General features: G+C 41.6%; 1 protein-coding gene across 11 annotated transcripts in view; it reads left to right on the forward strand.

Annotated features, from left to right (window-relative positions):
• The first annotated feature begins 3,135 nt into the window (after positions 1-3,135).
• The window catches only part of Wdfy4 (WDFY family member 4), a 282,996-nt gene continuing 258,596 nt past the window's right edge, over positions 3,136-27,535 (forward strand). For 9 of the 11 annotated variants that reach the window (XR_006852139.2, XR_006852140.2, XM_046446708.2 and 6 more), the window contains exon 1: positions 3,136-3,279. The gene's annotated coding sequence lies outside the window, so the exon portion shown is untranslated. Of the gene's footprint in view, positions 3,280-3,334; positions 3,736-11,108; positions 11,199-27,535 lie in introns of those variants that run through there. The other 2 variants (XM_046446710.2, XM_046446709.2) reach the window with 2 other exon arrangements.

The following is a 27,535-nucleotide window of genomic DNA, read 5'->3' on the forward strand; positions in this document are numbered from 1 at the left end:
CTGCTTTACTGGGTCTATCGATTCAAATGTAAATCTCATCCAAAATACATCCTAACAAACATACCCAGAATAATCAGAATAATATTTAACCAAATATATGGGCACCTCATAGTCCAGTCAAGTTGACTCATAAAATTAACTATCACACAGGACTATTTGATTTCAAATCTAAACTTATTCTAAGTTCATGGCTGCTATTCTAGGATATTTCTCAAGTACGGCCTTTCTGGGGTACAGGATGAAGTCCTCTGATATGCAGTGAGGTCTTTCCACTCTGGATGGGATGGATCTCTACATTCCTAACACTTCATGGTCCCTGTTTTAGAGTAGGTAACATCTAATAGGTCTCACAGAGTTTTTGCCTGTATCTGCACAAGGGCCCTTGGCCAAGGGCACACACAATGAGTTTCTTTAAAACACACTGAAAATGGTAGCCCCTCAGATTCTTGAGCACTGATTTATACCTTTCAAATTCAAGGAAATCACTGCTCCTGGGACTCCATCTCCCAGCACAATGCCGGAGAAGGCATCCTTAGGAAGAAAGCCAGGGCTCGCCTTTTGTATTTTCCTTATTTCAGGGTAAGCCTAAAAACAGTTGTCTCATATATTTGTTCTATTTTATAGTTGCTTTCAGTAGGAGGATGTCCTGTACCAGTTACACTGTTATCATTGGAGGCAGAAGTATACTTGCTATTTTTTTTAATATTTATGTTTTAGTTGTAGGTGGACACACAATATCTTTATTTCATTTTTATGTGGTGTTGAGGATTGAACCCAGTGTCTCATGCGTGCTATACCCAAGCACTCAACCACGGAGCCACATTTCCAGCCCCTTGCTATTTTTAAACTATCTTTTAAAAAATCAGAGAATCATTCATTTTCTCTCAAGAGAAAATACTTACATGTGCATACTTACATGTGCAGTTTCTAGTTGTCCTGGCAGCTTCAGTGTCTTGAGAACTTGAGAAGTTCTCTCAATAATAACTCCCATTTGAACAGACATTTTTAGTGCTTAAAAACTCTGTTGCAATTATCACTTGGTTTGTTCCTTACCACACTGCATTAATACCATTCTACAAATAACAAACAGATTTGAACATGCCAATTATATCAGTATAGAAGTGAGGATTTCAACCTTGGTGTTCTTACTCTGAATTTAATGCTCTTCGTCTGCCTGGTGTGGGATGCCCAGCATGGTGTTGTGAACTGCAGATGGCTGAGAGACCTGGCTGCATGTAGTTTCTCCTGTGGGATTCTGTAAACCTCCCTTGCTCCAGGTTTCCATTGTGCATTCATAGGCAGAGCCCCGGCCTGTCCCATGGCAGCACTCTTCTTATCTCTATGGAATGTTCTGGTGTTTACTGTTTTCTCACTATGGGTGTCTGATTTTCAGTCAGTATATCAGATTTTATTCATGAATTCATTGGTGAGAATGAGGGATCGTTTTTGTCACATATTACAAACACTTTACATATCTCCAAGAGTTTTTCCTTCCCTTGGCCTGCCCTGCATGCATACTTTTAATTTCTCTTCTTATCCCTTATTCTCATGCACAGTGCGACTCCATCCTAGATACAAATGAATCCACAGGTTCAAGTCCATCCCCTACTGGCCTCTGATCCTTAGTTACTTCTCTCCAGGGAAATATCTTGTACAAACTGCCAAGAAAATTCTCCCATAACATGGTACAATGGATCTTGGACATATTCTAGCCATGGGTACTAATTTGTTGTTTTAAAAGGAACTGGAGTCCATTTTGGCTTGGCAAAGTGATAATTAATGCTGCCACATGCATGTGTTTCTTTTCTCAAGATGATCTGTAGGACCCTATTGTGCATTATCTTTCCAGTCTTTGCCCACAGATGTGGAAAAGAAAAGAAAGCTTAAGCAGGAATGTTGTTTCTGCTGACCCCTGTTACAGAGTATGAGGAGGGATCAGCATGGATTTGGGGGCCCAAACCAAGAGCCGGTGAGATCATTTATTTTGGCTGCTGTTTACTGACAAGTTTGTATTGGTACCATGAGGTTTCATTACAGATGCTGTTTCATCTTGGAACCAACCTTGGAGCCTCATTCCTTCTCATAACAGATGGTGTTGTTGTGGTCTTTCACACACAGTTACTCATGAAAGATCGAATGGCTCTATGAGCCAGAAACCTGTGATGAGCTTGAGTGTCAATGGTCAGGTGTTCATGCTAACAACTGCTCCTGCTCATAGGGCAGCTGTGTCTTTCCAGAGATCACTGAGAGGTGTTGTATGTGAATGGATGTGCTTGCTGGCCCTATCTCTGGATGGCAGGGATGGATGATATGGAACGATTCAACCTAATGTACTCAAAGGAATGAAAATTTAGATGCTGTGTTTCAGAGAATTTCAACTTATCATTTTAAGTTTTCTTTAATCATTTCTTCTGTGTTACTCCACAGTTAACCATCTGACATCAGATGACTTTCTTGATTGGTGGTTCAATTTAGATCTGAGGATAAAAAAGGAAGAAATGCAAGTGAGAGTCTCTGAGCCTGGTGGAAGCAGGCTGATGAGCTCATGCGATGTCCTGAGATGTACTTTGTGTATTTATTTTTGGATTTATTTATTTATTTAGGGATTGAACCCAGGGGCGTTTAACTACTGAGCCACATCCCTAGCCCTATTTTATATTTTATTTAGAGACTAGGTGTCACCGAATTGCTTAGCACCTTGCTTTTGCTGAGGCTGGCTTTGATCTTGCAATCCTCCTGTCTCAGCCTTCCAAGCCTCTGGGGTAATAGGCGTGCCCCACTGCACCTGGTCAGGGATGCACTTTAGATGTGTCTCTCATTAGATAGACCTAAACAGCATTATTGTCTTCATTTTGTTAGAGGCTCAGAAAGGGTAGGCAGGCCATGATGGTTACACAGTGAGCGAATAGTGGACACTGAATTCAGATCTATGCTACCTGGTTATACTTTCCCTTTTTATGCTCGGGCCCCACCCAGAACAGCTTGACCATTGAGTGTGTATCCCCAAAGGCCTTTCTTCAAAGGTCAAAGCGCCAAGACAGAACTCAAACAGCTCCGTCATCGGGGTGGGGGTTGGGCAGAACCAGGCATCTGTAGACTCTCCACTTCTGCTTTCTCCAGGAAATGAGCAGAGACCCAGCGTGAGTGATTCATAGTGAAACATGTTGAAGGCTGACATGCTAGGCCGGGTCTTCTTCCCCTGAGCCTTAGGGGCTGCGGCCAAGGATGGAGGCACTCACACCATCTAAAGTCTCCAGGTCCTGACTGCTACCTCTCCAGGTAGGTCACCTTGCTCTTGGCCAAGCCAGCCCAACCCAGAGAGAGGCCTGTCTGTCAAGATAGGGCCTGCTGGCTGTCTCCAGGAAGACTGTGACCACTGGTGCCTGCTCCGAGTGTGGATGTGGGAGAGGAGGCGAGTTGCAGAGCAGGAACTGTGTGGAGTGAGAGTGGCTATGTGGTCAGGGTCACTGGGGTGCCTGGGTCCGCTTCGGTGTTCGTCACTGTTGGGTTTGCTGAGCCACACCACTCCTCATCCTCCTACCTCAGGTCAAGACCTTTTTCATAGCTTTGCTGGGAATGTGATCCTGCCACCTCTGGGAAAGGCTGATACTGGCCTATGCCAATTGTTGAAGGATTGGAGAGAAGTTCCTGACTGTGGAACTCCCCTCCCAGCCCCTGAGCAGGCCTCTGGAGAGTGCAGTGGGGGTCACTTCAGACTGCCACCAAGAGAGCTCGGTAAGTGGTGGCCTTGTTGATCTCACTTGGAGATCTGGTAATAGATGCTTCTTTGGGGCCTCATTTCCCTTATCTGAATTACCATATCAAACTGCTGAATTGACACTTTTTTTTTTTAATAAACAGGACTACTTGGCTCATTGAGGAGTAGTGCTTCTCCCCTCTAAAATCAAACCTTCTAGAATAGTGAACTAATCCTTTGTCCCAGTTTCTCTGAATTGATAAATAAGGGTTTTATGTATTGTTCTTTCAATGGAACCTTTGATTTTAATTTGGTTTCTACATTGTTATCCTTTTTATTTATTCAACAGATATTTATTGGAAGGCCATTCTCTGCCCAGAGATGGCAGAGGGGACAGTCAATGGACAGAGGGTTCTGTGGTGCTCAGAGCCATGGGCTAATGTGGGTTGGAGGCTGGGGGGCTGGAAGTGGCATAGGTCTTCCAAGGGAGACCTGAAGGAGGCAGGGCCTGAGTTTCTGAAGCATGTTTTTGGCAAAGGTCCAGAGAAGGAGCCTGGTGGAGACCAGCATGGCAGAGTGGGGACAGGGGTGTGTCTGGGGACACAGCCAGAGAGGTAAGGAACAGGGTCAGGTTAGGGAGAACCTTTCTGTCTGTCCACTGGAGGGCCTGGGCTGAATTCCCATGGACCTGGGAAGATTTTCAATACTGAGTAGACAGAAAAGGCAATTTAAAAGAAGCTTGTAGGGTAGAAGGAATAAAAAGAACACCGCTCCTATGTGTGACATTTTAGGTTTTTTTTATTGAAGTTCATCATCATCTTTGAAATCCTCTGTGTGTTTATCCAACCTCCCTCCTCAGAGGCAGCAACTATCCCCAATCTTGGCCATATATTTATGACTTGGTTTTGAACATTCTGGAAACTTCATAGGCATGGAATCAAATGTTCTTTTGAGATTTGTTTAATTGACTCAAAATTATGTTACTGGTATTTCTTTATGTTGTTGCATGGGCCTCTAATGCCTTCATGTTTACTGCTATGTAGTAATCTGTTACATGAATATACCAAAACATATTTCTCTGAGATACCGCAGATGGGCACTTGAGATATTTCCAGGTTTCTGTTTTCTGTTATAAGCAGTGCTGTTAGGACTATTCTCGTGTATGTGTGAGAATATCTCTAGGGTACATACTCGAAAAATAGAACTGGTGGGTCACGAGGTATACTTGTTTTTAGCCTTATTAGTTGAAACTAAGTCATTTCCCAAAGTGATTACAGTTGTTTCTCAGTATCCTCAGTGGGGATTTGTTCCAGAACCCCCTACAGATATCAAAAATCTGCAGATGTTCAAGTTCCTTATATAAAATGGTGCAGTATTTGCATATAACCTACACACATCCTCCCATATGTGTTAAATTATTTCTAGATTACTTATAATAATCTGTGGTTAAATCCAAAGATGTGGAATCTACAGATATAGACGGCTGACCATATATACTATTTTACTAATCCACCAGCAATGGTTCAAATTTTTTGTCCCGCTACATCTTTACCACCATTTAATATTGTCAGATATTTTAATTTTGCTAACCTGGCAGCAGTGAAAATCCATCTAACCATGTTTTAAATTTGCAGTTCTCAAATTACTAAGGCTGATCATCTTTTTATATGTTAATTGGCCATTCTGGATCCTTTTGCAGGTTTAAATCTTTTGCCCATTTCTCTATGTGAGTATATGTCTTTTCATCCTGTTGATTTGCTACAATTCAAAAGACATTCTTAATATTAATAGTTTATTACAAACATTTTTCAGTCACTGAATTACAATAGTTCTATTGCAATCAGGTCATCACGTACATGTGGGTCTGTTTTTAAGCTATTTTGTTAGTTTGTCTATACTAATACTAAAATTTGATATTTAGAAAAACTCTGTATTTTTTCTTCTTCTTCCATTCTGCCCTATTTTTAGTACTTTATCCCTTCATACAAATTTTAGAATCAGCTAATTAATTTCAACAGAAACCCATCTTTATATTTTGACTAGAAATGTATTTTGTGATATCTTTATGAACATTACTCTTCTAATTCATGAGCATGGTTTCTATCCCCATTTATTTAAGCCCTTTTTAAAGTACTTATATGCAATGTTATAATTCTCATAAAATACTATATATATTCACCTAGGTTGATTTGTAAGTGGTTTGTATTTTTTTTAAATTTTTGTATTTTTATATAATTTCAGTTATATTAAATTCTTTTTATTGTTGCTGATGTATGCTTGTATTTTTAAAAAGTATATATTTTTTATTTGTAAGTAGAAACAATACCTTTATTTTATTTATTTATTTTTTATGTAGTGCTGAGGATTGAACCCAGTGCCTCGCAGGTTCTAGGCCACAACCCCAGCCTGTATGCTTGTATTTTAAAGAAGAAACATTTTGATTTTCATTTGGAAAAGAGATTGTAGGAAGCAAAGGGGAAAAAGAAGTGTAAATTAAGAGGCTTTTGGAACAATCCAGGCTCGAGGTCATGTGGCTTGCCCCAAAGTGATAAGTGGCAGAGATAATAAGAGTGGTTAGAGGGGCTAGATTCTAGATAATTCTTTGAGTGTGGGATTTGATGAGGTTCTAGGTGTATCATATAGGAGAAAGTAAGAAATGAAAGGTGATTCTAGAACCACAGAAGTATGGGATTTTCACTTTCTGATCTGGGTCAAGGATAGTAGGTACAGATTTGGAAGGCTGTGGTTGTTCAGAATTATGAGTTTGAACATGTAAAGATGGAGACGTCTTTTAGATACCAGGTGGAGAAATGAAGTGTTGGTACTGCACTCCCCCCACCCACCCCCAACCCTGGTGAACTTCACCTTAGGAAGGCAAGGCAGTTTGGCCAACTGGCAGTGTCAGGGGAAGGAAGCATGCCATACTTGGAAACATGGCCAGTCTGAATTGAGATGCACTGTTAAGTTTAAAATACACATCATATTTCAAAGATATTATAAACTAACATAAAAATGTAAACTATTTTAATAATACTTAAAATATTGATTAGATATTAGATTTTGGATATAAAGTTGTCACTTGGTATCTGAGAGAGATTGGTTCCAGGAACCCCCTTGGATACACAAATCCAAGGATGCTCAAGTCCTTTATTTAAAATGGCACAGTGTTTACATATGATCTAGGCATATCTTTCCCTGTATTTAAAATCATCTCAAGATTACTTACAGTACCTAATACAATGTCAATGCTATGTAAATATGTTATACTGTATTATTTAGGGAACAATGACAAGAAAATTATTTTCTTTCCACATTTTTTAATTGGGGCATTGTAGTTGTACATAATGATGGGATTTGTTGTTACATATTTGTATATGCAAGCAATGTAACAATATGATTTGATTAATATCACTCCCCAGCACTTTCCCCATCCCTCTGCACCTCACATCCCCTAGTCTCTTTCCTCTACTGATCTCCTTTGGATTTTCATGATATCCTCATCTCCCACCTTTCTTTTTCTTTTTCCTCTCTATCTTCCAGGTATGAGAGGAAACCTACGACTCTTGGATCTTCTGAGTTTGCCTTATTTCACTTAACATAATGGTCTCTAGTTCCATCCATAAGAAAAAAAATTTACATGTGTCCCCCACACCCTCAACATTTTAAATTGGAGGCAGATCAAAATCTGCTTATGTGGAATCTGGAAATATGGATGGCCTACTGGGGTTAAAATTAATTTAGCCTATTTCTGTTTACATTTTTAAATGTGTCTATCAGAAAATGTAAAATTAAACACACAGTTTGAATTTGTGGATGGCTTTATATTTCTCTTTAGTAGCACCCATTAGAGCACTATAGATGATCATTCCTGTTCCATGACTTTCATGGGAAAACATGGTTCAAGAAGGACAGGAAGTTTGAAAAGTAAGAAGTTGCTTGTCCCACATAACTCCAAGGAGAGAGAAAATGTAGAGGCTACAAAGAATGGATTTAGCACCTAAATCAGGCACTCGGTAGGTTCCTTGTATTTGAAATCTCATTTAATCCTTATGATGAGATCACCTTTATTATTCCCGTTTTAGAAAATGAAGGCTTAGAGAGGTAAAGTAAGTGACCAAGCTGGAATTTGAACCTAGTCCTGATTTCAAAGCCTGTGCACTTCGCATTGGACAACACTACCACTAGAGAGTTCAAGAAATAACACTTTTGGAGAGGGACAGTCAATATTTGGCAGAAGTGTGAAAACTTGCTTTGGACAAATGATTAATCCTTCTTTTGAGAATTCATCTTCACAGACAATTCACAGGAAGCAAATAACTGTGGCAAGGATCCTTTCCCCCAGCATCACCTGTAAAAGCAGTAGAGACATTCTGAACACCCAGTCGCTAGGGAAGGAGAGAGGGGCAAAGGATCAAGAGGATGCTTCATGGTCATTATAGCTGATAATTGAAGGAAAAGGGCAATGCTTATGATATAACGGTGGGCACCTAATGCAATTAAACTGTTTTATTCATCAGTTACAGGCAAAATATGCTTGGATGTGAATACTGGCATGCAAAAATGAGTACTTATTGGTCACTGTGTTTTCAAAATAGTAAGAAAATTGCCCAAATAACAGTTTAAAATCAGATTTTAAAAATGTATCCACAAACTATTAACAGATATACAAAGATGAGTAATGTACATATGAAGATTCTTACTGTGTGATGGAGGCTGACCAAAACGTAGGGAGTCAATGATGTTGAAACACGCTAAGGGAACCCACAGTCCTTTCTCTGGCTCTGTGTTAACTTGGTCCTAATCAAGGAGAGGAGCCCCAAGTGCGGAAGGTGGCGAAGTGGTAGATGCGTGTAACAGAGGCAGGGACGGAGTCCTCCGCAGTTGTTTCCAGCCTCTCTGCTCCGAGAACTGGCGTCCCTAAAGAAGAAGAAGGGCAGGGATTAAATGCAGCCGCCAAGAAAGGGCTGGAATTAGCACCCAGCGCCGGGTCCTCCGCCCGCCCTGACGTTCACATCCGGCGCATGCGCGGGAGCTGCACGGGGGAGGTGGGCGGGGCTCCGGGCACCCGCTCTGAGGAACTCTGGGGCTGGAAGAGCCGGGCGTCTGGATGGGCGAATGTACTGACTTCAAAAGGGTAAAGGCCCAGCGGCGTCACCCTGCTATCAGAACACGGGTCTTTGTTTCCTTTGGGTCTAGTCTTTGCAGGTGTTGAAACACCTGCGGTCTGTGACGACTTATCAGAGAAAGGAAGAGGTGGTCTCCTTCTGCACGGATTCTGCCTCTGCTCCGGGGGAGGGGGCCGCCTTCCAATCACCGGCCTGAAAGTTCGCCTTTTAATCCAGAAAGTACTTCTTTGCCCACACAATTTAAAGTGTCTGAATCGTTTAATTTTTAAAATGTATTTAATATGATGATTTTCTTTTCTAGAACACTTTAAATAGTTGATAAAATCTTAGAAATTGAAGAATTGTAGGAGTGAGAAAGCGTTTTCATGAACCATGAATACTCAAGGAAGAAAGTGATTCGGATTCAGGTGTTATGGGTAATGAGTACTGGAAAGATGGAGTTGGGAATCACACAATGTAGACATTTATTCTGTCTGACGCCACAGCCTGTGTCCTCACTTGCTCGCATGAACGACTATTATCCTCCAGCCTCCCCTTTCACCTGCACGTGGGGATTATGAAAGCCTCACCATCACCGTCCCACTATAATTACTGAGAATGAGCAGGTATTGATGCAACCTTGGAGCCTGGAAAGGGCTTTCACGTCCTTGTGGTAGCTGCTTTCTAATTACAGGATGGACAAGTGGTGGTAGAGGCTGGAATTGGAAAGGGGCAGTGTTATTTCTTGTGTCTAGGGAGCAGCCTTGCATTGTGTCTAGAAGGTAGCAGGAACTGGATATGTGTAGATGAAGACAGAACTTCCCAGATAGGGGATAGGAAAGTAAAGAGAGAGAATCAGGGGTGAGTGAACAGTTCATTAAGAAAGACACCACTGGGCCCACAGTGGGAAATTAGGCAAGGAGATTGGTTGATTGTATTATCCAGGTCCTGGAGCTTGGGAATGTTCCCTGAGGCCCCCGGGGAGCATGATGGAGCTGCACTCTTAAGTCTGATTGTGTGGGGTGGGGTGGAAGGCAGCAGGGATGCTGGAGGCACAGAGGCGGTCCATGGCAAGGCTGGGAGAGGGGTGAGAGGTAGTGGAGTGTGCTGCCTTCCAGGAGAGCCTGTCTCAACCATTCATGCAGTATTCTGGAGTCCCTTGGCGCCTTCTGATTCTCTTCAAGTGCCATTCACTCATCTCCTGGGCACACAAAATAATTAGGTCTGGGTGAAGGAATATTCCTGGCACATTAAGAAATCCACCAGCTTGTGAATTTCCAGTTAAACATTCCAGTTAAACAAATATTCAGTTTTCAGAGGAGAAATCTGAAGTCTGAACAGGAGGCTAATCTGGAAATCAGATCTTCATTGGCAGACAGACCTTAAAGACGATTTATTCCAAACACCTCAGGTTGTAGGTAGGGAAACTGAGTCACAGAGAGGCAGAGAGACTTGGTCCAGGGCTGTTGTCCCCTGCCTCCTGACTGCCAGCACTGTTTCCTTGCTCTTTACTTTGGTGAAAAAAATATATTGGGGCAAATTTCACTTGCAAGTGTCCCTTTATCTCATTGACCCACAAGCAAGATTTTTCGGTCCAGGTCTGACTGACACAGAGGAGGACAGAAGTTCAAGAAAACTAGTACGTCTCTTATGTATGATGGAGGCCTTTGTTGTGCGTTTGATGATCTGTGGGAATTAAGAAATGCTTGATTCTTAACAAGCCATGAAAGCGAATCTCCAGATATGTTTCACAGTTTAACTAGTAATTTTTTCATATTTGGACCAGATTATACTTGAAATTGAATAAACAGAATGATTGTGAGAACAATCTAAGTCATCCTGGAAAGGTGTAAAAATCTTTCTCACTTGAACAGGTGACTTATAGATCTAAAGAATGCTGTGAAATTCCCTGGCGATTTCAGTTCTCCAGGAGTTGTGAGGGCGAGTAATGAGAGGGGGCAGCACCTTGTCTACAACTTTCCACCCTGCTCTCACCTCACTTTCCTCATAAGTGCCCTAAACCACCCACAATGCAGCCCAGCCTGTCCTTGGTCCTTTCATTCCTCCCTAACCTGCCCAGGTGGCTTACTTCTTCAGATTCCATCTCTTAAGCTCCTGCTTCTGCAAATCCTCTTCTACTCTCTCTCACCCTCTCTCAACACCCCATGTTACCCTAACAAACAGCCAGCGTTTTCTCTCAGCCCATCATCTGGACTCTGCTCCCTTGGAATATTCCAGGCATCCTTTTTCTTACTTCCTCCTCCTAGGAGGCTGTGAGCACCTGGCACTAAGATCTGGGACCGGCAACTAGAAAAAGGCTGCTGCACACTGTTCATCTCAATCTGTGTTAAGAGCCTCGCAGGGACTTCCAGAACAGCTTTATGGCAAGAAAGTCTGTAAGTCAGCCTGGCATTTATGGCCCTCTCATTATGCGTGTCCTCCCCTTATGCATGTCCCTTCTGCTCTATCTTCTTCCTGGAATGAGAGCAGGTTCCCAAACACGCTGCCTGTAGTACCTATCATGATTTTGCAGTGCTCATCATGGTCCCCCTTGGTTCCGAGCAGCCCTCTCAGACCTCCATGCCCCTCCCCAGGCTGGGCCACAAGCCTTCTTATGCTGACAGTCAAGCACCATTATGTCTTACATCTGTCCTGCTTCATCTGTTCCCTTCTGGTTCCCCCAGCTTCCCCAACTAGAGCTTTGAAGTCCAGAATGTAGATGTGTGATTCTTCTCTTTCCACAACCAATAATCCAATGACCCACTACTAGCACAGGCTTAGCCTGGAGGGCGGTGACTAATGTTGGATGTGCCAGTGTCAGAGTGTTAGCAGAGGGAATAACTGGCTTACTGGTGCCCATCTTGGGCTAATGAACCCTTAGCCTCCAGGCTCCCAGGAATCAGCTGTTCCCTTGGGTGATGGTGATACCTTAGAGTGCATTTCAGGGCTTTCCTGCTTCTGGGAGCTGGGTCAGACAGAAGACGTAAGACCTCCTGTGGCCAGTGGTTGGCAGTCACTTTTCAGATCCAGCCAGGGAATCCCTGCCCTACTCAGCCAGTTACCAGCTAGTATCTGAGGTGCCTCAGGGGCCATATTCTTAACCACTGTTGACCACTGTGTGAAGCAAACCTGAAATGGAAGAAGGGGGAAAGGGGTGCAGAATTAGAAAATGTGAGTTTGATTTTTATGTTTATTAGTAGTTTGATTTCAGATAAAATACTTGCTTTCTTAGAGTCTCAATTTCTTGGAGTCTTGTTTTGCTCATCCATTTGGTGGGAAAGTTTTTTCTACATTAGAGATCATTGGTGTCCTTGTTGGTAGATGCTCATTCAACAGCAATATTTCCTTACATTTCAGTGGAGGCCAAGCCACCAAATGGCTCCCACATTGAAAGGCTAGTGGTTAGGTGGGGCTTAAGCTTCTTACTATTGTGTTATCCCCAGCTTGTCTTTGTGCTCTGAGTGACAGCTCCACCATAGCTAAGCTGAGAATGTCTGGCCAGGGGAACTGCTCCCTGGCTGTTTTCAGCAATGTGGAAGTCAGTGTACATACTGAGATATAAAACCAGCCCCTTCTGCAGGATGCTGGGAGTTCCTGTGTTACTTTGCAGTTGCAAAAACCACAGAGGTGTGTGCTGGCCAGGAGTGCACCATGGCCTGGAATCAGAAAAAGGAAGTTTGGAGGTTCTGTGGAAGTTTCTGCCAACCTGCCGGTTCCTGCCAGCTATAGTCCCCACCTTAGTCTTCAGGGGAATTCCTGAGCTTCTGGAAACAACCTGAGTTGCCTCCTTCTCTTGAATCTTGTGAAGCAAGTTGTAGGGTCCTGAACTCTGCTATTCTCTGCTTACAGGTATGCTTGGCCCCTGGGACATGGGGACACTCGCTCACTGAAAAAATTGGGTAGCACCAAGGTGATTATTGGTATCCTCTGTGAGACCCTGGTTTGCTCTGCTCCATCTGAGGAGAACCTGGACACACAGTGCCCTTGTGTAGGGCCCTCAGGGTACCTCTGACTCTGTCTTCTTCTATTTTTTTCTAGCCCTGTCTGTAGGGCTACCTTTTCCACCTGTCCCAGATATGGTGTCCCCTGATATAGGCTTGCAGACTTGGGGACAGTCCTCCCATTCCTGGATTCTACTCTTTATCCTCATGATGGCCAAATCCCCACCTCCAGCTGCATCTCAGTGCACTCTCAGGCCCCCTGTCAATGGCCTTGTCCTAACATCTATCTTGACCAGCTACTTGTTGTGAGAAAACCCAAGGTTGGACAGACTTTGTGGCCAGGCCAAGAAGGGGGGATGCCAGATACAGGAGGGGTCTTGGGAGGGACTAGGGCAGCTTATCCTGGCATTGAAGTAGGACCCCAAAGACCAACCAAGGCAGCAAGGTATGGAGTGAGGGGACTGTGCCCTCGTGGGGCCTGTGGGCAGAGGGAATGGGCACTTTGTGCATAGCTAGAGCATAATGGACACATTCTCATGAGTGTGTGCTTAATTCTTTCTACAACTTTTCAAGGAAGATAGCATTCTAGTTTTATTGCTGCAGACTTTGAGACTCAAAAGAGCTTGTCACCAAGAACTTGGTTAGGAAGAGGTAGAGCCAGGATTCAAATTGGATCTTCGTATCTGAGGCAGCCTACCCTTGGAGCCAGGGAGGGCCTGGGCAGGCCAAAGAGATTGGTTTCAGGGTGCTGTTGTCTTCCCAGGGAGTCAAGGTCAGAGGAGGCCACCATACAGCCCAAGCCCACAGGATCCTCTTTAAATGCACTGAGCTGTCCTGATGGTGGAACTGGAGCCCTGGCCCCTGCTCAGTTCACAACTAACACAGTTAATGAGTGATCTCCAGATAGTAGGGATTACTATGAAACAGAAGAGACCTGGAGGTGACTCTTAGTTTTCTCCCTCACCTGCCCTGTGATGTTGAACAAGCTATTCACCTCTCTGGGGCCACACAGCTCTAAGCATCGTTGACTGACCAAGTCATTCTGGTGTGCAACCTGGGAGGGGGATGACTATTCTATATTCAAGTCTGGCAATCTTTGAGTTATCTTCAAGGTCCCTTTGCCTCTCCATTTCTAAGGAGGCCCCTTGAACTGGAATCTCCATCTCCCTGCATCTGGGTGTGCATAAGCCTCTTGGCTGTTTTTATCTTGTTTATCCCTGTTCTGGGCCTGGCTGACTGCTGACCAGGATAGCCTTTCTTTTTTTCTTTTTTTATTCTGTTTTTATATATGACAGCAGAATGCATTACAATTCATATTACACATATAGAGAACAATTTTTCATATATCTCTGGTTGTATACAATGTATAGTCACACCGTTTGTGTCTTCATACATGTACTTAGGGTAATGATATCCATCTCATTCCACCATCTTTTTTACCCCCATGTCCCCCCACTTTCCTTCCCACTCGTTTGTCCTATCTAGAGTTTGTCTAATCCTCCCATGCTGCTCCCCGAACCCCATTATGAATCAACCTCCTCATATCAGAGAAAACATTTGGCAGTGGTTTTTTGGGATTGACTAACTTCACTTACATTATATTCTCCATCTCCATCCATTTACCTGTACATGCCATGATTTTATTCTCTTTTAATGCTGAATAATATTACATTGTGTATATATACCACATTTTCTTTATGCATTTATCTACTGAAGGGCATCTAGGTTGGCTCCACAGTTTAGCTATTGTGAATTGTGGTGCTATAAACATTGATGTGGCTGTGTCCCTGTAGTATGCTGTTTTTAAGTCCTTTGGGTTATAGACCAGGGGAGAGAAAAAAATCATATGATCATCTCAAAAGATGAAAAAAAAGCATTCTACAAAATACTAGAAAAACTAAGCATAGCAGGAACATATCTCAACATCATAAATGCTATTTATGCTAAGCCCCAGGCCAACATCATTCTAAATGGAGAAAAATTGAAAGCATTCTCTCTAAAAACTGGAACAAGACAGGGATGCCCTCTCTCACCACTTCTATTTAACATAGTTCTTAAAACACTGGCCAGAGCAATTAGATAGATGAAAGAAATTAAAGGGATACAAATAGGAAAAGAACAATTCAAATTAGCACTATTTGCCAATGATATGATTCTATACCTAAAAGACCCAAAAAATTCCACCAGAAAACTTTTAGAATTAGTAAATAAATTTAGTAAAGTAGCAGGATACAAAATCAATATCTATAAATCAAAGGCATTTCTTGACAAATCCTCTGAAAGGGAAATGAGGAAAACTTCCCCATTTAAAAATAGCTCAAAAAAATAAAATAAAATACTTGGCATGTACAGGTAAATGATGGAGATATAGAATATAATGTAAGTGAAGTTAGTCAACTACTCTTCAAATTATTTCCTGAAATAGAAAAAGAGGGAGCACTTCCAAACTCATTCTATGAGGCCAATATCACCCTGATTCCAAAACCAGCCAAAGACACAACAAAAAAAGAAAACTTCAGACCAATATCTCTAATGAACACAGATGCAAAAATTCTCAATAAAATTCTGGCAAATTGAATACAAAAACATATCAAAAAGATAGAACACCATGATCAAGTGGGGTTCATCCCAGGGACACAAGGTTGGTTCAATATACAGAAATCAATAAATGTAACTCATCACATCAATAGACTTAAAGAAAAAAATCTCCATACTGCTTTCCATATTGGCTGCACCATTTTGCAGTCCCACCAGCAATGTATGAGTGTACCTTTTTCCCCACATCTTTGCCAACACTTATTGTTGTTTGTCTTCATAATAGCTGCCATTCTGACTGGAGTGAGATAAAATCTTAAGAGTAGTTTGGATTTGCATTTCTCTAATTGCAAGGGATGTTGAACATTTTTTCATATATTTGTAAATTGATTGTATATCGTCTTCTGAGAAGTGTCTATTCAGTTCCTTGGCCCATTTATTTATTGGGTTATATGTGTTTTTGGTGTTTAGATTTTTGAGTTCTTTATATATATCCTAGAATAGTATTAGTTCTTCTTTAATGGTCTTATAGAACTCAGCTATGTATCGGTCCTGGGCTTTTCTTGGTTGGTAGTCTTCCGATGGCATCTTCTATTTCATTGCTTGAAATTGATCTAATTTATATATATCATCCTGATTCAATTTGGGCAAATCATATGACTCTAAATATTTGTTGATGCCTTCGATATTTTCTATTTTATTGGAGTACAAATTTTCAAAATAATTTCTAATTATAATCTATATTTCTGTAGTGTCTGTTGTGATATTTCCTTTTTCATCATGTATATTAGTAACTTGAGTTTTCTCTCTTTCTATTTGTTAGCATGGCTAAGGGTTTGTCAATTTTAATTTATTTTTTCAAAGAACCAATTTTTTGTTTTGTCAATTTTTTCAATTGTTTCTTTTGTTTCAAATTCATTGATTTCAGCTCTGATTTTAATTATTTCTTGTCTTCTGCTGCTTTTGGGGTTGATTTGTTCTTCTTTTTTCTAGGGCTTCAAGATGTAATGTTAGGTCATTTATTTGTTGACTTTTTCTTCTTTTAAGGAATGAACTCCATGCAATGAACTTTCCTCTTAGTAATGCCATAATAGTGTCCCAGAGATTTCAATATGTTGTATTAGTGTTCTCATTTACCTCTAAGAATTTTTTAATCTCCTCCTTGATGTCTTTTGCAACCCATTGTTCATTCAATAGCATATTATTTAGTCTCCAAGTGTTGGAGTTTTTATTTTTTATTTTATCATTGATTTCTAATTTCATTCCGTTATGATCTGGTAGAGTGCCGAGTAGTATTTCTACTTTTTTATATTTGCTAAGGGTTGCTTTGTGGCATAATATATGGTCTGTTTTAGAGAAGGATCCATGTGCTGCTGAGAAGAAAGTGTATTCACCATTGAAGGATGAAATATTCTATATATGTCAGTTAAGTCTAAGTTATTTATTGTATTATTGAGTTCTATAGTTTCTTTGTTCAGTTTTTATTTGGAAGATCTATCCAGTGGTGAAAGAACTGTGTTAAAGTTACCAAGAATTATTGTGTTGTGGTCAATTTGACTCTTCAACTTGAGAAGAGTTTGTTTGATGAATGCTCCATTGTTTGAGGCATATATGTTTATAATTGTTATGTCTTGTTTGTGTTTGGTTCCTTTGAGCAGTATGAAATGTCCTTCTTTATCCCTTTTGATTAACTTTAGCTTGAAGTCTATTTATTTGATAAGAGAATGGAAACCCCTGCTTGCTTCCACAGTCCATGTGAGTGGTATGCTTTTCCCCAACCTTTCTCCTTCAGTCTGTGGATATCTTTTCCTATGAGATGAGTGTCTTGGAGGCAGCATATTATTGGGTCATTTTTTTAAGTGCCCACATTTAAAAAATTTTATTGGTATGTTATAATTATATATAATAGTACAATTCATTATACTATATTTGTATATGCAGATAACATGATTTGATCAGTCTCATCCCCTATTATCAACTCTTTTCTCTCCCTTTGATCCACTTACTCTGCTTCACTGATCTCTGTTGTCATCAACATCATCATCATTTATTTCAATTAGTTTAGTACCCACTTTTTAAATATTTATTTTTTAGTTATAAGTTGACATGCAATATCTTTATTTTATTTTTATGTGGTGCTGAGGATCAAACCCAGTACCTTACGCATGCTAGGTGAGTACTGTACCACTGAGCCACAACCTCAGCCCTAGTACACACTTTTTTATTAGAGTATTATAATTATAAATAGTAGTTGGTTCTTTTTGACAAAATCTTACATGCATGGAATATGAATTAGTGCTGAGTCCTATTTTTTGATCCAATCTGCTAGCCTATGTCATTTGGTTGGCAAATTTAGGCCATTAACATTCAGGATTATTATTAAAACATGATTTATATTCCCAGCCATTTTTGTTATTTAACTTGACTTGGTTTTTCCTTTGATTAATTTTTGCTTTAGTGTTATACCTCCTTCTGTTGATTTTCATTGTTGTTTTTCATTTCTTCTTTATGGAATATTTTGCCAAGGATGTTTTGTAGTGCAGGTTTTCTAGTTGTAAATTCTTTTAACTTTTGTTTATTATGGAAGGTTTTTATTTCATCATCAAATCTAAAGCTTAGTTTTACTGGATGTAAGATTTTTTTGTTGGCATTCATCCTTCAGAGCTTGATATATGTTGTTCCAGGATCTTCTAGCTTTCATGACCTGGGTTGAAAAATCTGCACATAAACTAATTGGTTTCCCCTATATGTAATCTGATTTCTTTCTCTTGCAGCTTTTAAAATTCTCTCCTTATTCTGTATGTTAGGCATTTTCATTATAATGTGCCTTTGTGTGTATCTATTGTGATTTTGTACATTTGGCATCCTGTAAGCCTCTTGTACTTGGCTTTCCAATTCATTCTTCATGTTTGGAAAAATTTCTGATATTATTTAATTGAATAGATTGTTCATTCCTTTGGTTTGGGACTCTATGCCTTCCTCTTATCTCAATAACTCTTAAATTTGGTCTTTTTATGCTATCCCATATTTCTTCAATATTATGCTGATGGTTTCTTTCCATCTTCACTGTGTGGTCTACATTCTTTTTAAGATTATATATTTTTTCTTCATTGTCTGAGGTTCTGTCTTCCAAGTGGTGTAATCTGTTGTTGATGCTTTCAATTTGGCTTGTTGTTTCTTTCATTTCAAGGATTTCTTTTTTTTTTTTTTTAGAAACTCTATCTCCCTATTGAAGTAATTTTTTGCTTCCTGTATTTGTTTTTATAGTTCTTTATCGAAATGATCATTTGCTGCCTGTATTTATTCTCTTATACCATCTTTCAACTCACAGAACATTTTAATTATGTACACCCTGAACTCCTTATCTGTCATTTCTTCCGCTGTGCTGGCCATGGATGCTAATAATGTGGTATCTTGATTTGTTTGGGTCATTTTCTTCCCTTGTCTTTTCATGTTGCTCATGTGTCTTTCCTTCTAGCACTGTGGATCTGAGGCATTACCATTTTTACCCTATAGGCTTATAGTGCCCCTGCAGGGTTCCAGTACCTCTCCTTTGAGGGGAAGGACAATGTTAATAGATCCCAGTATAAACAATATACAACCTTAAATCAAATAGTTGCTATTAGGACGTTTATAGTTTGGTCACAAGGTAAAGAAATGGTGAATTAAATTATTATCTACAATATAATCAGTAGGTTTGCAAAAGGGTTTATAGTTTCTAATAGTGGACAAAGAATCAGGGGTGAGGTGTAAGATGATATGCTAAGGAGGTAGGGGGTTAGGATACAGAGTTATTATATGTTTAGAAGTGTGAAAGAGAAATCTAAAGAAGAAGGTTAGTACCAGGAGAAGAGATAGGAAGTAATTTTGTGTAGACAAGTAAGTGGGAAGACAGTAGAGTGCATAATACACACATATATTAAGAAAAATTAAAAATGTTAATATAGTAAAAATTAGAGGAAAAAAAAGAAAGAAAAAGAATATACAACACAACTGTAATACATCCCAGTCCTCAGTATCCTAATTCATGCGAAGTACTTGGTTTCATATATGTTGGGGATATGAGGGCAGGAGAATAGAGAGGGAGAAGAAGAAAAAATTTGGTTTCGAAGGAAGAAACAGGGATTGTTTTGGTTGGAGATCAGTGTCTTTCCTGCTTCCCTTCTCATCCAATACTTGGTGTCATCTATTGTTAACTGGTATCTTTGACCTCAAGATGGTGAAGGTAGTTGGGAGGGTTAGTCTTGGGTGGAGGGCACCTGGAAGTGGGGTGTGGGACCCACCCTCCCCCGAAGGGAGACCGCACCTCAAGGATCTTTTTTGGGGCCTGCTCATGTGATTTTGGCACCTTGTCTTATCTCCTTGTCTAGCCTGAAGTCCCCCCAGTTCCTGGTCTCTGTGTTAGTCCCTAAACTGTATCACACTCACCCTCTACCTTTCTACTTCCTAATAAGGAACCTTTCTCTCCAGGGGTTTGTGTGTGACCCTTTGGGTGCTGCACACTTGCCACTGAGAGCTGCTTTGTTTTGGGTAGTCATTGTGCCAGGTTATTGGCTGCTGGAGAGAGGCGGGAGTTAGAAACTGGGTACCTGGCCAGCTGGAGTTCCAAACTGGGAGTTGACCCCACTAAAGATGGTGATGAAGGTGACCCAAGATGGAGGTGGCTGCTTTAAGCCTTGGGGTGTCGGATTGGGTGGAGGAAGCCAGATGATGGCTTTGGATGATGTGTTCAGAGATGAGCTGTGGTGTGCAGTGTGTGGCTGTCAGCTGTCTTCAGAGGTGCAGGCAGGCTACCGTACATAGCGGACTATCTCTGTGGCTGCAGAGTCCCAAAATGGAGTTGACTGGGGGAGCCCCATGTTGGTAGATGGTGGTCCACACTAGAATAGTGGCCAGAGTTCCTGCTTGTGGATGGTTGCAGGATGTCCTGTGTGAGAGTGGCCTTCGATATTTCTGCTCAGGGGTGGGTGGCTGAAATTTCTGTGCAGGTCCTGATGCCAGTGGTCCTGCTGGGGCAAGTAGTTGGGAGACCTCTTCTGACGCTGGACACTCATGTCCTCCATTGCTCCTTTCACTTTTATTCTATAAACCTGGCCCTATACTAAGAGAACTGCTCCGAAAGGGACATCTTGCCCTAATGGAGCTCCTGTTTTGAACCTGTTCTTTTTTTTCCCCTCAAACAACAAAAATGTATTTTTTTCATAGTTCTGGATAGTATAGGTCAAAGATTAAGGTTTTGGCAGGTTTGGTTTTCCTGTGGCCTCTTCCTTTGTTATTAATTAATTATTTGTTTATTTGGTTATACATGACAGTAGGATGTATTCTGACATATTACACATACAAGGAGTACAACTTCCCATTCTTCTGGTTGTACATGATGTGGAATTACATTGGTCATGTATTCATATATAAACATAGGAAAGTAATATATGGACTTGTTCTTCATAGGACTTTCATTATATTTCCATTGGCACATTTTCCAGATGGGGTCGCCATTTTGGACAGTCACATCTGAGATTCTGCAGCTCACAGCATTAGGAGCTAGGCCCAGAATCCTAGTCTGTTTGTTGCCGAATCCCACATTTTGTTTGCTGTTTCTGTCTTCTTCTGTCCTGGAAGAGAGTACAAATCCCCCAGGATTTTGAAATGCTCTGATTTATTCTCTGGCCCCAGGGGATGCTGTGATGGTGTTGATGTCAAAGTTCCTTGACATAGTTCTGCTCTCTTTAGGTGGTGGTGCTTGTGAGTGCAGATCAGACCAGGATGACCAGGATATAAGCGCAGAGCCCTTTCTGAGGAGGATCTGCCTCAAAGAGGGGCAAAGGGAGGGCAGTCAGGCTTTAGCACACTTCTGGTGTGTCACTGACCACCTTTCTCTCTCAAGGGCCAATCATCCACCATTTCATGTCTAGTCTTTGTCCAATCTGTTCTTAGCTGCAGAGCAAGCTGGGGGCGGGGGAGGTGCATCTTTTATTTACAACTCCAAATATGGTTTCTTTTTTACTGCAGGCTTCTAAGAAGGGGCAATCTACTGCTGCACCTGGCATGCAGAATCAGTTCCATAAAAGTATTTAAGGAATATAAGGAAAGGTCTGAATGGTGAAGGGCTGTCATGCTTTATCCAAGATTGTCATAGAACAAAAGTGTGTGTGTGTGTGTGTGTGTGTGTGTAGAGATTCCTTTTAAGGAACTGACTTACACAATTTTTGGGGGGGACTGGCAAGTCTGAAATCTGCAGAGCTAGTGAACAGATTGGAAACTCAAGAGAGTTTCTGTGGAATCTGAAGTCAGTTTGTGCACTGGCAGACCTGGAGAGAACCTGGAGAGTACCTCTCATGAATGCCAGTTATTCAAAAGCACCGCGCAAACCCAACAGGCAAGTGCAGGTCCCAGAGGTGACAAGACTTTGTTTCTTTATTTGCTCTTCCAGACACCTGATCCCCATTCACCTGGTCCCCATTCTGGAAGCAGGTGAGGTCTAAGAGGTGACAGCATGAGTGGAGGAAAGTGGGAGGTGAAAAGAGCAGTGTTCATGCACAGGGGTCTTTGGGTCTCCAAGGGGAAGTGGGGGTAGGGTGTGGCAAGGAAGGAAGTCTTGAGCTCAGTGTGGAGAGGTTTTCAGTTTGGGGAAACCAGCAGGGACAGGAGCAAAGAGAACTTTGTTACACCTAACTCTCTTCTGCCCGCTTTAGCCTGAATGCCAGTGCACATAGGAGCTCAGGCCCTCAGTTAAATACAGGACTGATTTAAGCAAGGACTTTTCTCACAAGGTAGATCCCTGGTTATTTTAAATTTTTGGCTATTGTGAATAATGCTGGCATGAATATGGGTTTAAAATATCTGTGTCCCTGCTTTCAATTCCTTTGGGTATCTTTTATTTTGGGTACTAGGCATTGAACCAGGGTGCTTAATCACTGAGCCATCTCCTAAGCCCTTTTTATATTGTATTTAGAGACTGGGTCTTAATAAATTGCTTAGGGCCTCACTAATTTGCTGAGGCTGGCTTTGAACCAGGATCCTCATGCCTCAGCCTCTTGAGCATTTGGGATTACAGGTGTGTACCACCATACCCAGCTGGGTATACTTTTTACAAAATATAATTGCTCTAACTTATCTATCAGTTCAACCAATTTCACAAAATTATCAATTATGAATAGTTTTTCTCATCAGATAAATAAGTGGACAAATTTTCATATATTTTCATGAAAAAATGTTCAGCTTCTCTAGCAATTAGAGAAATGCAAATCCAAACTATTCTAAGATTTCATCTCACTCTAGTCAGAATGGCAATCATCAAGAATATAGGCAACAATAAATGTTGGCGAGGATGTGGGGGAAAAGTCACACTTATACATTGCTTGTGGGACTGAAAATTGGTGCAACCACTATGGAAAGCAGTATGGAGATTCCTCAGAAAACTTGGAATGGAAGCACCATTTGACCCAGCTATCCCACTCCTTGGTTTATTACTTAAAATCAGCATACTACAGGGATGTGGCCAGGTCAATGTAGCTCAATTCACAATTGCTAAACTATGGAACCAACCTAGGTGTCCCTCAATAGATGAATGGATAAAGGAAATGTGGCATATATATTCAATGGAATATTACTCAGCTTTAAAGAAGAGAAAAATTATGGCATTTGCAGGTAAAGGGTTGAAAGTGGAAAATATGCTAAGCAAAATAAGCCTGTTCCCCAAAACCAAAGGCCGAATGTTTTCTATGATATGTGGATGCTAATTCACAATAAGAGAGGGGCACTAGGGAAGAATAGAGTTACTTTAGATTAATTAGAGGGGAGTGAAGGGGAAGGGGTATGGGTATAGGAAGGATAGTAGAATGAAACAGACATCATAACCTTATGTACATATACGACTGCATGACCAATGTGATTCTACAACATGTACAATCAGAAAAATGAGAAATTATACCCCATTTATGCATGATATATCAAAGTGCATAAATGCCTTCTACTGTCATGTATAACTAATTACAACAAATAAAAATTTATAAAAAAAAATGTGGACAGGAACTTGAGGGCAGTTCAAGAGACCCAGGCCCAGGAAGAGCATGGGCTCTGATCTGAGTATGGCTTACACTGGAAGGAGCTTTTGTCCTGTTCCCAACATGTGGCATTCTGAGAAGGAAGGAGTGTGGTTAAGGAACAGTGTGGGTTCTGGAGTCACATGCACAGAATTTGCCCTGTGGCCTTGGGGAGCTATTGAACCTCTCTGAGGCCTTTTTCCCACCTGTGAGATACCTTTATCTTGCTGTTGTGAAATAAGAGATGACACAGAGAGAAGCCTATAGAGCTGCTAAAGAGTGAGCTCTCTGTAGGGGACTTATTCTGTGATAAATGTATATTTATGTTATCAGTGTACCAGATAAAGGACTCAGGACTAAGGACCCACTTTCTTCTTTTCTATTAGTGTCTTTCAAAACAACTTTCAGAACATCTGTTTTCTTAAAGTCAGGTTCATTGAAATATAATTTACATACAAAACAATTTACCTCTGTTAGAGTTCATTTTTGACAAACATAGTCATGTGATCACCACAGTCAAGATATCCCCCAAATTCCCATCTGTCTTTGGTAATCACCTTCTTACCCCTAATTTCTAATGACCATTGGTCTATTTCCTATCCCCATACTTTTTTGCCTTTTCCAAAATGTCACATGAATGTTAATAAGACAGAATGGATTGGCTCTTGTCACTTGGCCTAATGTCTTTGAGACCCACCTGGCTGTTGTAGGTATCATTAGTGTGTTCATTTTTACTACTGAGAAGGATTCCATTGTATGGATGAGCCAGAGTTTATTCATTCACCTTGGAGGGACATTTATGGTTTTTTTCCCCCTAGGTTTTGGAAGTTATGAATAGAGCTTCTATAAATATTCACATATAAGTTTTTGTAAGAACATAAGTTTCCGTTTCTGTAGGGCAACTATCTAGGAGCAGAATTGCTGGGTATGTGTTCAAAGTTATCAGAGATTGCCAAGTTTGGATGTGAGGTATCCCCCCAAAATTCACATGTGAGACAATGCAAGAAGGTTCAGAGGAGAAATGATTGGGTTGTCACAGTCCTAACCCAATCAGTGAATTAATCCCCTGATAGGGATTAACTGAGTGGTAATTGAAGTGGTAGGGTATGGCTGGAGGAGGTGGGAATTGGGGGTGTGACTTTGGGGTATATATTTGTATCTGGCAAGTGGAGACCTCTCTCTCTCTGTCTCTGCTTTCTGATCATCATGTGAGCCGCTTCCTTTCACTACACTCTTCCACCATGATATCCTGCCTCACCTTGAGCCCCAGCTAATGGAGTCTGCTGTCTATGGACTGAGACCTCTGAAACCATGAGCCCCTAAATAACTTTTTCTCCTCTACAATTGTGCTGATCTGGTCTTTCAGACACAGTGGCAAAAAAACTGATTAAGAGACCAGGCTAACTTCCAAAGTGGCTCTCCCATTTTGCATTCTCTCAGGCAAGGGTGAGAGTAATGGCTGCTGTCCCTCCTAGCAATCCTTGGTCTTATCAGTTTTTTTTTTTTTCCTAAAAACATGTTAATAGGTGTGCCCTGATATTTCATGTTAATCATCCTTCTCCTAACGTTAATTCTGTCATCACCTCAGTACTTCTGACTATGTCAAGGGGGAAGTGAGATGTGAAGAGAGTCCATATTACTGTAACCTGTCTCCCTGATCCCTTTTCAATTCAGTTTTTAACTCATAAGTTCTCCTTGTGAATGTGAAAGGGTGGGGAATAGGGAAACGAGGCCTAGCCACACTCTGCACATATTTTTTGAACAATATTGGTTTTGTTACTTTTTCTGGTGAGGTCCAGCTTGGTCCCTGACTTTGCTGATATAGGGCAGGGTGTTTGAATCTGCTGATGTGCAGCCAGGACCTGATTTTGAGTGGGAGAGCAATCAGGTCATTTACAGTCAGGCATGGAAGTTACTCTTCTATTTTGTATCAACTGGTCTAAGAATATCCCCAGCTCTAGGGCCTGGGTGGTCATGGCCCATGATGTAGGTGACTAACAGGCACATCTCTCACCTGGAGCGTATGATCCAGAAACTGGTGTAGTCACAGATACTGACAGTAAGTGGGAGGGAATTTTAACTTTCAATTTTATCAAAGCAACTTTTCCTTTCCAGGCTCCTCTTCACTGCAGAGTGAGTCCCAGGCTTCCCTCTGTCAGCCCTTTGTATTATTCCACATCCTTTCTTGCTTCAGGTTAATTTTTTTCCCCATAGTAGTTTCTTGACATTCTAGTGCCAAGGGCTGCCAAGTCCTGTCTCACATCCTGAGACGCTCACCTATTGGCAAATCTCTGAACAGAAAGTCAGGAATGAAATAGTGGAGCAGGATGTTTATTTAGAAGTAAAACACCAGCAAACTCGTGTCTCTTCAGGCTGCAGATGTTGCCCTTCAGTGTGGCAGCTATGTGCAGGATGCCCTGGTGGATGATTAGGGAGCAGAACTTCAAGGATGCTGCATATATCTGCAGAGTGGGTGGAGTTGGCGGAAGATTGGCAGTTACACCCAGAGAGCCAGGGGCCACTTGCCTGCATATTTGGTTCTGCTGACAACATGGGAAATCCCCCCATTTCCTCTCTGTAACTCTCACTCTCTCTCAGGTTGCAGTAGACTTGTTATCTGGGTCCCCACATGTGACGCACAGGTAGGGGAGACCCCTCCACCTTGTCACACACAACTTACCCTCGTCCCACTTGGGTTCGTTGATCTGTACCTCTTCCATCATCATGCATAAAGGACAGAGGGTGGCACCAAGATCACCAGGGCCATGTAAATGAGGAGAAGCTGAGACCTAGGAGTGGGAAACAACTCAATTAACAAACCACAAGGCCAAGCTGGGCCTAGACCCCACCCTATAACTCCTGGCCCCTGTTCCTTTCTGCCTTTTGAATGACTGCATGTTTTGTTACAGGACAGCAGGGATTCTAGTCTGGCTGATCAGGGATGTGGAAAGCCATGTTAAAACCTGGTTGGAGTCTTACACAGCCAGAGTCTGACCCAAACTGGGAAACAGTGCACCTGTCAGGCAGCGGGTGGGAGGGCTTGTCTTTTGCTGGAGGCCCTGGGACTCCCTGAACCCCTGTCTGTAGTTTCCCAAGCCTCTCTCTCTGTTCCTCTTCCCGTGTGAGCCAGGGGTTTGTGGTCAGCCACTTGTGTGTATTGCCAGTGATGTACTGGGCAGCAAAGCCTAGGCTGTCCACAGGACTGGAGTGGTTTCTGCTCTTGCCACCCACTGTGATGGAACCCTGAGTAAGTCACTTCTTTGCTCTGGTCTTAGTATCATCTGTGACCAAGGCCAATAGCACAGATGTTGCCGGGTGACCAGAGGATTGAACGAAGAGGCGTATGCAAATGTTGTAGCAACTAGACACAGATAGACACCAGTCCTCCAATCCTAAGAGTGAACTTGGCTGAGTACTTATATCTGCAGTGACACCATAGGGGGAGTCTCATATCACTCCATCTTACAAATGAGGATGCTGAGGCAGGGAAAGTTTCGTCATTGATCCTAAGCCCATCATATTCAAACCCGAGCCATCAGGCTTCAAAGTCTGTATGAGGAGCACTGTGCTGCTGTCATTAGAGTAGAAGTCGGGGAAGCGGAAGGCCAGGAGTGGTACTTATTTAGGTTGATGATCGTTATCAGAAGTGCTGTGAGCTTGTATTCCCACAGGAGCAGGCCAGAGTGGGGAGGAGGACAAGTGTAGGGTTGGATCTTGACTTTATTTAAAATTTTAATATTTTGTTCATCATGGATTTTTTGCATTAAAATTGATTCTTAAAAATATTGAATTAATTTTTTTGGCACCTCCTTAAATCTGATGCCTGAGGTGAGTGCCTTGTTCTTGTTCTGGCCCTGCTGAGACCCCCCCAGTGCCTGCACTCTTAAGTCATTTCTTCCCACCCTCATGAGGAATCCTCTGGTGGTACTTGCACAGGGCATTTTTTTTTTTTTTTGTAATGAAGTAGATTAGAGTGATTTCTTTCTGCTGGTCTTTACCCTGCCAAGAAACTGTCCTCAGTTTCCTTCCTTTCAAAAACCAAACCATACAGGCTCAGGTGAAGCAGGAGACTGGGCTGCCGCAGCTTGATGTTTGAGTCAGCAGTGGTTCCATGAGATTTCATGGATCCGCATTTTTTAGAAATTCTTGTTTCTCAAAAATTCTGTGTCTATTCCTGAGAAGGTGAGTCAAATGTTTCAGTTCAACAAACATAGC

The sequence above is a fragment of the Marmota monax genome, unplaced genomic scaffold, assembly GCF_021218885.2.
Source record: "Marmota monax isolate L192 unplaced genomic scaffold, Marmota_monax_Labrador192_F-V1.1 WCK01_AAM20220418_F8-fsc00207, whole genome shotgun sequence".
NCBI classification, from domain to species: domain Eukaryota; kingdom Metazoa; phylum Chordata; class Mammalia; order Rodentia; family Sciuridae; genus Marmota; species Marmota monax.